The sequence below is a fragment of the Neovison vison genome, chromosome X (genome assembly GCF_020171115.1).
Source record: "Neovison vison isolate M4711 chromosome X, ASM_NN_V1, whole genome shotgun sequence".
NCBI classification, from domain to species: domain Eukaryota; kingdom Metazoa; phylum Chordata; class Mammalia; order Carnivora; family Mustelidae; genus Neogale; species Neogale vison.
This window is the reverse complement of record NC_058105.1, coordinates 61775790-61786188: the sequence shown is the minus strand read 5'-3', so window position 1 is coordinate 61786188 and position 10399 is coordinate 61775790. Positions and strand designations below refer to the sequence as shown.

The following is a 10399-nucleotide window of genomic DNA, read 5'->3' as shown; positions in this document are numbered from 1 at the left end:
TACCCATTCCTCTTCTGATACCCTTAATATTCTATTATTATTTTGCTTTATAATATTCCTGATTTCTCCAATTCTTCCTTCATGATCCAGTACTTGTTTTTATCTATTTTTCTCAGCTTCCTTATTCTCCATTTCTGTCTTCATATCACTGACTTTTCTTCTTCCTCATTTATCCTAGAAGTTATAACCTCCATTTTTTACTGCACCTCAGTAATAGTATATTTAATGTTGGCTTGATTAGATTTTATCTCTTTTATTCTACTGTAAGGGATCCCCTACTATCTCCTATGTTTGTTTCTTTGTTTGTTTGTTTTTCAAACCAAGGTGGTATGCTTATAATCATTGTTTTGAATTCTAGTTTTGACATCTTACTTATATTCATATTGATTAAATCCCTAGCAATGAGTACTGCCTCCTCTTCTTTCTTTTGGGGTGAGTTTCTCTGTCTTGAGATTGAGCCCTACATCAGGCTCTCTGCTCAGTGGAGACCCTGCTTCTTCCTCTCTCTCTGTCTGCCTCTCTGCCAACTTGTGATCTCTGTCTGTCAAATAAATAAATAAATAAGTAAATAAATATTTTTTTTTAAAGAAGAAGAAAAATCTGTAAATAAACAACCTAACAGTACACCTAAAGGAGCTAGAAAAGGAACAACAAATAAAGCCTAAGGATAGCAGAAGGAAGGAAATAATAGGTTAGAGTAGAAAGAGATGATATCAGATGACAACAACAACAAAACAATAGAACAGGGTCTTGTTCTTGGAAGAAAATGAATAAGATGAATAAAATTGATAAATCACTAGCCAGACTTATTAGAAAGAGAGGGCCCAAATAAATAAAAATCACAAATAAGAGAGGAGAAAAATCAACAAACACCACAGAAATACAAACAATCACAAAAGATTATTATGAAAAAGTATATGCCAACAAATTGGAAAGCCTGGAAGAAATTGATAAATTCCTAGAAACATATAAACTACAAAAACTAAAAGAGGAAGAAATAAAAATCTTGAACAGACCAATAACCAGAAAAGAAACTTAATCAGTTAAACAACAACAACAAGAACAAGAACAAGAACAACAACAACAAAGTCCAGGATCAGATGGCTTCACAGGGAACTTTTCCCAAACATTTAAGGAAGATAATATTTATTCTTCTCAAACTATTCTAAAAAATAGAATGGGAAGGAAGCCTTCCAAATTCATTCTATGAAGCCAGCATTACCTTGATACCAAAAGTACAAAAAGACTCCACTGAAATAAAGAAATACAGACCAACATTCCTGATGAACACAGATGCAAAATCCTCAACAAAATACTAGTGAATTGCATCTAATAGCACTTAAAACATCATTCACCATAATCTAATGATTTATTCCTGGGTTGCAAGCGTCACTGACAGTTCACAAATGAACCAATGTGATATATAACATTAATAAGGGAAGGGATAAGAACCAGATAATCCTTTAATAAATGCAAAAAAATCATATGTCAAGGTACATCTTCAATTCATGAAAAAAAATCTCAGCAAAATATGTTCAGAGGGAACATACCTTAACACAATTAAGGTCATTATGAAAAGCCCACAACAAATGTCATCATTAATGGGGAAAAACTGAGAGCTTTTCCTTTACAGTGAGGAACAATACAAAGATGACCCTCTTTGCACTTTTATTCAGTATAGTATTGGAAGTCCTAGTCATACCAATCATACAACACAAATAAATAAAAGCATTCAAAATGGCAAGGCAGATATAAAACTTTAACTATTTGCCAGTGACATGATACTCTATATAGAAAACCTGGAAGACTTTATCAAGAAACTTCTAGAAATGGGACTCCTGGGTGGCTCAGTTGGTTAAGCAGCTGCCTTCGGCTCAGGTCATGATCTCAGCATCCTGGGATCGAGTCCCACATCGGGCTCCTTGCTTGGCAGGGAGCCTGCTTCTCCCTCTGCCTGCCTCTCTGTCTGCCTGTGCTCACTCTCTCTCCCTCTCTCTCTGACAAATAAATTTAAAAAAAGAAAAAAAAAGAAACTTCTAGAACTAATACACGAATTTAGTACTATCAGAGGGTACAAAATCAACTTACAGAAATATGTTGCATTGCTATACACCAGTAATGGAAGCAGCAAAAATAGAAATGAAGGAATAAATCCCATATATAACATCAAACTGCACCACAAACAATAGAATGCCTAGGAATAAACCTTACCAAGGAGGTGAAAGACTTGTACTGTGAATACTAGAAAACATGGATGGAAGAAATTGAAGATGACACAAATAAATGGAAAGGTATTCCATGATCATAGGTTGGAAGAACAAATACTGTTAAAATGTCTATACTGCCCAAAGCAATCTACACATTTAAAGCAATCCCTACAAATATACGAGCAACGGTTTTTTACAGCACTAGAACAAACAGTCCTAAAACTTGTATATAGCTATGAAATTCCCTGGATAGTCAAAGCAACCTTGAAAAAGAGAAGCAAAGCTAGATACATCACAATTGCAGACATTATCTTAGAAAGCTTCAGTAGTCAAAACAGCATGGTACTGGTACAAAAGAGACACATAGATCAAGGGAACATAACAGAATAACCAGAAATGAACTAACAATTGTATGGTCAATTACTTTTCAACAAAAGAGGAAAGACTATCCATCTGGAAAAAGACAGTTTCTTAACAAAGGTGTTAGGTAAACTGGACAGCAACATGACAAAGAATGAAATTGGAACACTTCTTTACACCATGCACAAAAAATAAATTCAAAATTACTTAAAGACCTGTAAAAATGAGTTTACCATCCAAATGCGAGACATGAAACCATCAAAATCCTAGAGGAGAACACAGGCAGTGACTTCTTGACATTAGGAATAGGAACTTCTTTCTAGATATGTCTCCCAAGGCAAGGGAAACAAAATCAAAAATAAAATACTGGAACTTCATCAAAATAAAAATTTCTGCACAGTTAAGGAAACAATGAAAAAAACTAAAAAATAAACTACCGAATGGGAGAAGATATTTGCAAATGGCATAAAGTTAAAGGTTTAGTATCTAAAATACATAACGTTATAAAGCCAAATACCCCAAAACCAAATAATCCAATTAAAAATGGGCAGAAAACATAAAGAAACATTTTTGCCCCCCTAGGAAGACTTCTGAATGGCTAACAGCCACATGGAAATGGGCTCAACATCACTCATCATTAGGGAAATGCAAATGAAAACTACAAAATATATTACCTCACACCAGTCAGAATGGCTAAAATCAACAACACAAGAAACCACAGGTGTTGGTGAAGATGTGGAGAAAGGGAAACCCTCTTGTACTGTTGGTGGGAATGCAAACTGGTGCAGCTACTCTGGCAAACATTATGGAGCTTCCTCAAAACATTAAAAATATAACTACGCTATGATCCAGCAATTGCACTACTAGATATTTACTCAAAGAATACAAACATACTGATTCAAATGGATACATGCACCCTGATATTTATAGCAGCATTATCTACAATAGCCAAATTATGGAAAGAGTCCATGTGTCCATCAACTGATGAGTGAATAAAGAATAAGTGGTATACACACACACACACACACACACACACACACACACACGAGTATTACTTTGTCACAAAAAGAATGAAACCTTGCCATTTTCAGTGATGTGGATGAAGCTATAGAACATTATGTTAAGGAAAATAAGTCAGTCAGAAAAAGAAAAATACCTCATGGTTTCACTCATACATAGAATTACGAAATACAGCAAAGGATCATAGGGGAAAAAAGAGAAAGGCAAACCAAAAAACAGACTTTGAAGTATAAAGAAATAAACAATGGTTACCATAGGGGAGGTGGGTGGAGGGATGGGTAAAATAGTTGATGACTATTTACTGGGTGTTATATGGAAGTTTTGAATCACTCTATTTTACACCTGAACCCAATATTGGGCTGTATGTTAACTAGCTGGAATTTAAGTAAAAACTTAAAAAAAAATAAGGTAGCTAACCTCTAGTGCTTGCTTAATTCAAACCTGCAAATCCCAACTGTTTAGTAACAGATGGGATTAGAGTCAGTTGAGTGACTGCTAATTCTAGAAACGGCCCCTAGTTGAGAGTGTACAACATAAGTGCTGACTGATCAACTGCATGAGTCTAACCGTTGTAAGAACTGGAGTTGGGGAAACAATAGTATAGGCTGAAAAGCGTTTCTTAGCTCAGTAAGGCATAAAAAGCAAACATATACTTAACTGAGTTTGTTGTTGAAAGAGGTTTTTACCCCTACACCAACAACTCAACTTCTGGGTATATATCCAAAGGAAATAAAAACAGGATTTTGAAGAGATACACACACCCCCATCTTTATCACAGCATTGTTACAGTAGTTGAGGTATGGAAAACAAAACAAAACAAAACAAAACTAAATGCCTATGAAACGATAAATAGACAAAGAAAATGTGGTGTGTGTGTGTGTGTGTGTATGTCTGCATATATATGTATATTACATGATATAGTTATATACTAATGATTGGATATTATTCAGTGATGAGGAAAAATGACATCCTGACATCTACAGTAACATGGATGGACCTTGAGTACATTATGCCAAGTGAGATAAATTAGAGAAATATGACTGCTATATGATATCACTTGTATGTAAAATCTTAAAAATTCAAACTCATACAGTGAGTAAAATGGTAGTTACTAGGGAATGGAGGATGGAGGAGATAGAACAGATGTTATTTAATGGCACAAACTTTCAGTTAGGAGTAATTAAGCCCTAGAGATATAATGTCCAGTATAGTGAATATAGACAAAAATATTGTTTTCTAATACAACTTTCTAAGAGACTAGAACTTAATTATTCTAATAAAAATAAAGTATAATAATCTAATTGATATAGGTGGTAATTAGTACAATAGCAACCATATTATAAATTTATAAATATATTGAATTATCATTTATAAGTATATACCTTAAATTTACACAATGTTGTACATCAAATATAGTTTAATATTTATTTCACAGATGACAATTTATTATAATCTATTGGAAGCACACAGAGAGATATTAATAAAACCAGAACTATGTTTCCATAAAAGTAGGAGAGGATATATAGCTATTCAATGGGAACTGTGAATATTTAATCATCATCATCATTTTTTAGATGTTTGATTGTCTTGCACCACTTGATTTCTTTCTGCAGAGGCTCAATTTCCTTTATATGACTGGTGATCTCCTCTTCATGGTGTTTTTTCAAAGCTGTCAGTTGTTCTTTGGAGGAGTATCCTTCCTTTTCAGCTTGCTTCCTCTTTCAGAAGGCCCTACCTGCCTCCCAGACCAAACCCATGTGGGAGTCTTACCATTTGAAGCTGAAGCCTCGGGTTTACATGGCCTAATGTCCCACATGCCCAGCCGTACCTGGACAGCCAAAGTTGTGACAGCCATTGTTGTTTTAGCAGGACTTCTTCAGTTAGTTCAATATATTTTTAAATGAAAGAAGTTCTTTTAGTAGATAATAATGGGAAACAGGAAATAGGTAATAACAAATAATTGATTCTATGTAGGCATTATTTTTCTCTGAATTAAACTTAAAATTTCATTGGCTATGCCTACCATGGACCTATCCTGGAACCATTTAAGCAAACAATAAAAATAAAATGATAATTTGGAATATAGATGATTAAATGAATTGTGGCCTACTATTCAGCCTGGTCAAAGTTTGGTGGTTCCCACTCAAGGCTAATTGGGGTAGGAGTGATCTTGTTTCTCTGGCTGTGTGGGAAATCATATAGCTAGTGACTTCTATTCATTTAACTTGTCTTGACTAGCTTTGTGTACCTGACTTCTTTTGCTTATTAAACCTACAAAAGCCAGGTGGACTTAGTAAATAGAATGAAATCATCATCATGTTCCCTAGAGTGAGCGTGGAGCAATATTTAGAATGGGGTACTTATATTTTATGATCCCATGTCCTCACCACACTTTAGAATGGATAAGATACATATGGAATGGTATTTGGGACAGCACTGATTATAAGCGCCACTGGTAAGTGTACTTGGGAAGTGGCTTGTTTGTTCTAATTGTACTTGGTTCAAGAGATTCAAGTTAGGTAAATCAATCACAAATTTTTAATATATGGCCTATAATAGATTCAAAGCAGGGACAACTTTTTGATAATATATAGGATATAGTGAGGATGAGAAACAGGCAGGTAATGACAGAACTGTGGCCTAGAGGAAAGGAGCCATATTTGGACATGGAAGTTAGGAAAAATGCTCAGTGATCATGTGCACTTGAGAGGGTCTTCATGGGAATGGGGTGGCAAGATAATAGCAAAACAGGATTCTCTTGAACCCAAGTTGTGACTTCTTATGAGACCATACTTATTATTGAGGTTGTCATTTTTTTAAAGATTTTATTTATTTACTTGACACAGAGAGATAGAGAGCACAAGCAGGGGGAGTGGCAGGCAGAGGGAGAGGGAGAAGCAGGCTCAAGGATCCTGATGGGAGACCTGATCCCAGGGCCCTGAGATCATGACCTGAGCTGAAGGAAGATGCTTAACCAACTGAGCTACCCAGGCACCCCAAGGTTGTCATTTTTGTGAAGACTTAAAATCTGTTGGAACTTAAAAAAATTAAAAACAAAACAAAACAGACATGCCTTCTGAATATCTGGATTTTTTTGTATATTGTCTAAGTACAAAATTAGGACAGTGAAAAATGGGTAGGATTAAATCTAAATACATATTCAAAACAAGGAATAATTAGTGTCACTCCAAAAATGGAAATGACTACACACTTGTGAACTAACTGCAAATAGAAATGCTTAAGCAAAGACCACAAATAATCATCAGGGATTCTGTAAGTTGATTTAATGGTTGGACAAATACCTTACATATCCTTCTAACTCTAAGACAATGTGATTCTTAGGAAGTACAGCTGATAAAAATAATAAAATTCTGGATCCACTAAAGTAGCATGCAGTAACCACTAAATGGTTTCCAAGTTTCCATGTTTTATAGTCCGTTCTCAGTCCTCTATATATTTGTTTTTTCAACATCAATGGGAAAAGCTAATCACTGTCTACTTCCTGAAATACTATCTTTACTTGACTTCTGGGAAACTACTCTCTCCTGAGTTTCCTCTTCCTATTTTTTAAAAAAATATTTTATTTATTTATCTGACTGGGGGCAAGATAGCACAAGAAGGGAGAGTGGCAGAGAGAGAGGGAGCAGCAGATTGACCTCTGGTTGGGGAGTCCAACGTGGGGCTCAATCCTAGGATCCTGGGATCATGACATGAGTCAAAGACAGATGCTTAATAAACTAAGCCACATAGGCACCGCTCTTCTTACTTTTATTATTGCCTCCTCCCAGGATCCCTCTCTGGATCCTCTTCATCTTTCCAACTTCTAAGCATTGGAGTACCACAGTCTTAAATCTTTGTCTTCTCTTTTCTATTTATGGTCACTTACTCAGTGATATCCAGAATCAATGCATTGAATATAATTTATATTCTGATGTCTCCTAGGTTTATATTTCTTGCCAGACTTTTCTCTGATTTTCTGATTCATATACCCAGTTACTTTCTGAGTATTTCCAAAGCATATCTTAGACATCTCAAAATAGGATATACTTTCACTATCACTAATATGGATCATATATACTTTTTTTTATTCATCGTACTAATTGCCACTGAACAACCTGGATATCATACATAAAACAAACCTAAGAAAATTGTGAATGGTGGACAAAAGAAGTCAAATCTGCTAGCAGCCTCAAGACTTGAGGAAATCATATGATGATGAGTTCCCAGTTTTTTTTTTTTTTTCCTCAGTTTCATGTAGTCTAAAATTGGAGTTGTAGGATCCAGTAACATGGAAAACCCAACAGGAGCAGACCAAAAAAAAAAAAAAAAAAAAAAAAAAAAAAACAAAAGCAAATGCTTTCTCTCTCCAGCCAAATGACCATTAAAGTGACAGCCTAACAAGATAGAAAATATCCCCACTGCTCCAGCCAAGTGCTACAGAAAAAGAATTCTGTGGCCTTGACCCTAGATACTCAAGTAAAGGCCAAGTGAAAAGCCTAGACATATGCTCTCAGGAGGTTATAAAGAGCCATAAAATACTAGTGGAGAAGGAGAAAGGATGTTCCTAAAAGTACCATGAATCTCTATGGATACATGCTCAATCACTCATGCTCTCTGTGATTCGAGTTCCATGCCCTAATTTGAGATTCAATAATACATTTCCTTATAGAGAAGTGGCAAGATAGCAGATAAGTAGGAGACCCTGTTTCAACTGGCCCCCTGAAGTGAGATAAATATCTACCAGAACACTCTGAACACCCATTAAATCAGCCTGAGATGTAAGATTATACACTTCTGGATCTCTATGGGGGCAGGAGATCATCAGTGGAAAGGGGCACCTTCACTGGATTGTGGTCAATATATTCAGCTATGTATTCCCTCAACAACCTCCCACAAAAATGAATAGGAGGAGGAACACCCAACACAGGAAAAATTCAGAGACATAACTATTGGATATGAACATCAACAATATAGTGGAAATGGAATTCAGAGCAAAAATTGTCCAGGCAATGGCTAGGTTGGAGAAGACCATTAGTGACAACATAGAATCTCTAAAGGTAGAAATGAGAGCTGATCTAGCAGAAGTTAAAAATACTATCAAGTAGATCCACTTTAATCTAAATAGTCTAACGGCTAGGGTAACCAAAGCAGAAGATAGAATTTGTGATCTAGAATACAAACTGATAGAAAAGCAGGATCAGGAGGAGACCTGGAACAAACAACTTAGAAGCCATGAAAGCAGAATTAGGGAAATAAATTATGCCATGAAACGTTCCAATGTCAGAATTACTGGGATCCCTGAGAGGGTGGAGAAAGAGAGAAGATGAGAAGATATAGCTGATTAAATACTGGAAGAAAATTTCCCTAATCTGGGGAATGGAACAAGTGTTCACGTCCTAGAGGCAGAAAGGACACCCCCCAAAATCAACCATTCTAGAAAAACACACAGACACTCAATTGTGAAGTTCATGAATCAATTTCAGACAGTCGGTCTTAAGGGCAGTGATGGGGAAGAGATTCCTTATGCACAGAGGAAGGACCATCAGTAAAATATCAGACTTGTCCAGAGAAATCTGGCAAGCCAGAAAGGGCTGGCAAGTCATATGCAGGGCACTAAATGAGAAAAATATGCAGCTAAGAATACTTATCCAGCAAGGCTGACATTCAAAATGGATGGAGAGATAAAGAACTTCCAAGACCAGCAAGGTCTAAAAGATTAAATGCCCACCATTCTGGCTCTACAAGAAATACTAAAGGGGGTTCTATAAAAGAGTAAAGTACCCAGAAGTGACATAGAACAGAAAGTTACAGAAACAATCTATAGAAACAAGGACTTCACAGGCAACATGATGTCAATAAAACCTATCTTTCAATAATCACTCTCAACATGAATGGGCTAAATGTTCCCATAAAATGGCACAGGGTTGCAGACTGGATAAAACAACAAGACCCATCCATATGCTGTTTACAAAAGACACATTTTATTATTTTTTTAAAATTTTATCAATTTATTTATTTTCAGAAAAACAGTATTCATTATTTTTCACCACACCCATTGCTCCATGCAATCCGTGCCCTCTATAATACCCACCACCTGGTACCCCAACCTCCCACCCCCCCGCCACTTCAAACCCCTCAGACTGTTTTTCAGAGTCCATAGTCTCTCGTGATTCACCTCCCCATCCAATTGACCCCAACTCCCTTCTCCTCTCTAACACCCCTTGTCCTCCATGCTATTTGTTATGCTCCACAAATAAGTGAAACCATATGATAATTGACTCTCTCTGCTTGACTTATTTCACTCAGCATAATCTCTTCCAGTCCCGTCCATGTTGCTACAAAAGTTGGGTATTCATCCTTTCTGATGGAGGCATAATACTCCATAGTGTATATGGACCACATCCTCCTTATCCATTCGTCTGTTGAAGGGCATCTTGCTTCTTTCCATAATTTGGCGACTGTGGACATTGCTGCTATAAACATTGGGGTACAGATGGCCCTTCTTTTCACAACATCTGTATTTTTAGGGTAAATACGCAGGAGTGCAATTGCAGGGACATAGGGAAGCTCTATTTTTAATTTCTTGAGGAATCTGCACACTGTTCTCCAAAGAGGCTGCACCAACTTGCATTCCCACCAACAGTGTAAGAGGGTTCCCCTTTCTCCACATCCTCTCCAACACATGTTGTTTCCTGTCTTGTTAATTTTGGCCATTCTAACTGGTGTAAGGTGATATCTCAATGTGGTTTTAATTTGAATCTCAGTGAGGGCTAATGATGATGAACATTTTTTCATGTGTCTGATAGCCATTT

At 36.3% G+C, this 10399-nt stretch overlaps 1 pseudogene; it reads right to left on the bottom strand.

Moving 5' to 3' along the window:
* Nucleotides 1-5137: 5137 nt before the first annotated feature.
* Nucleotides 5138-5442, bottom strand: LOC122896587 (annotated as a pseudogene).
* Nucleotides 5443-10399: the final 4957 nt, after the last annotated feature.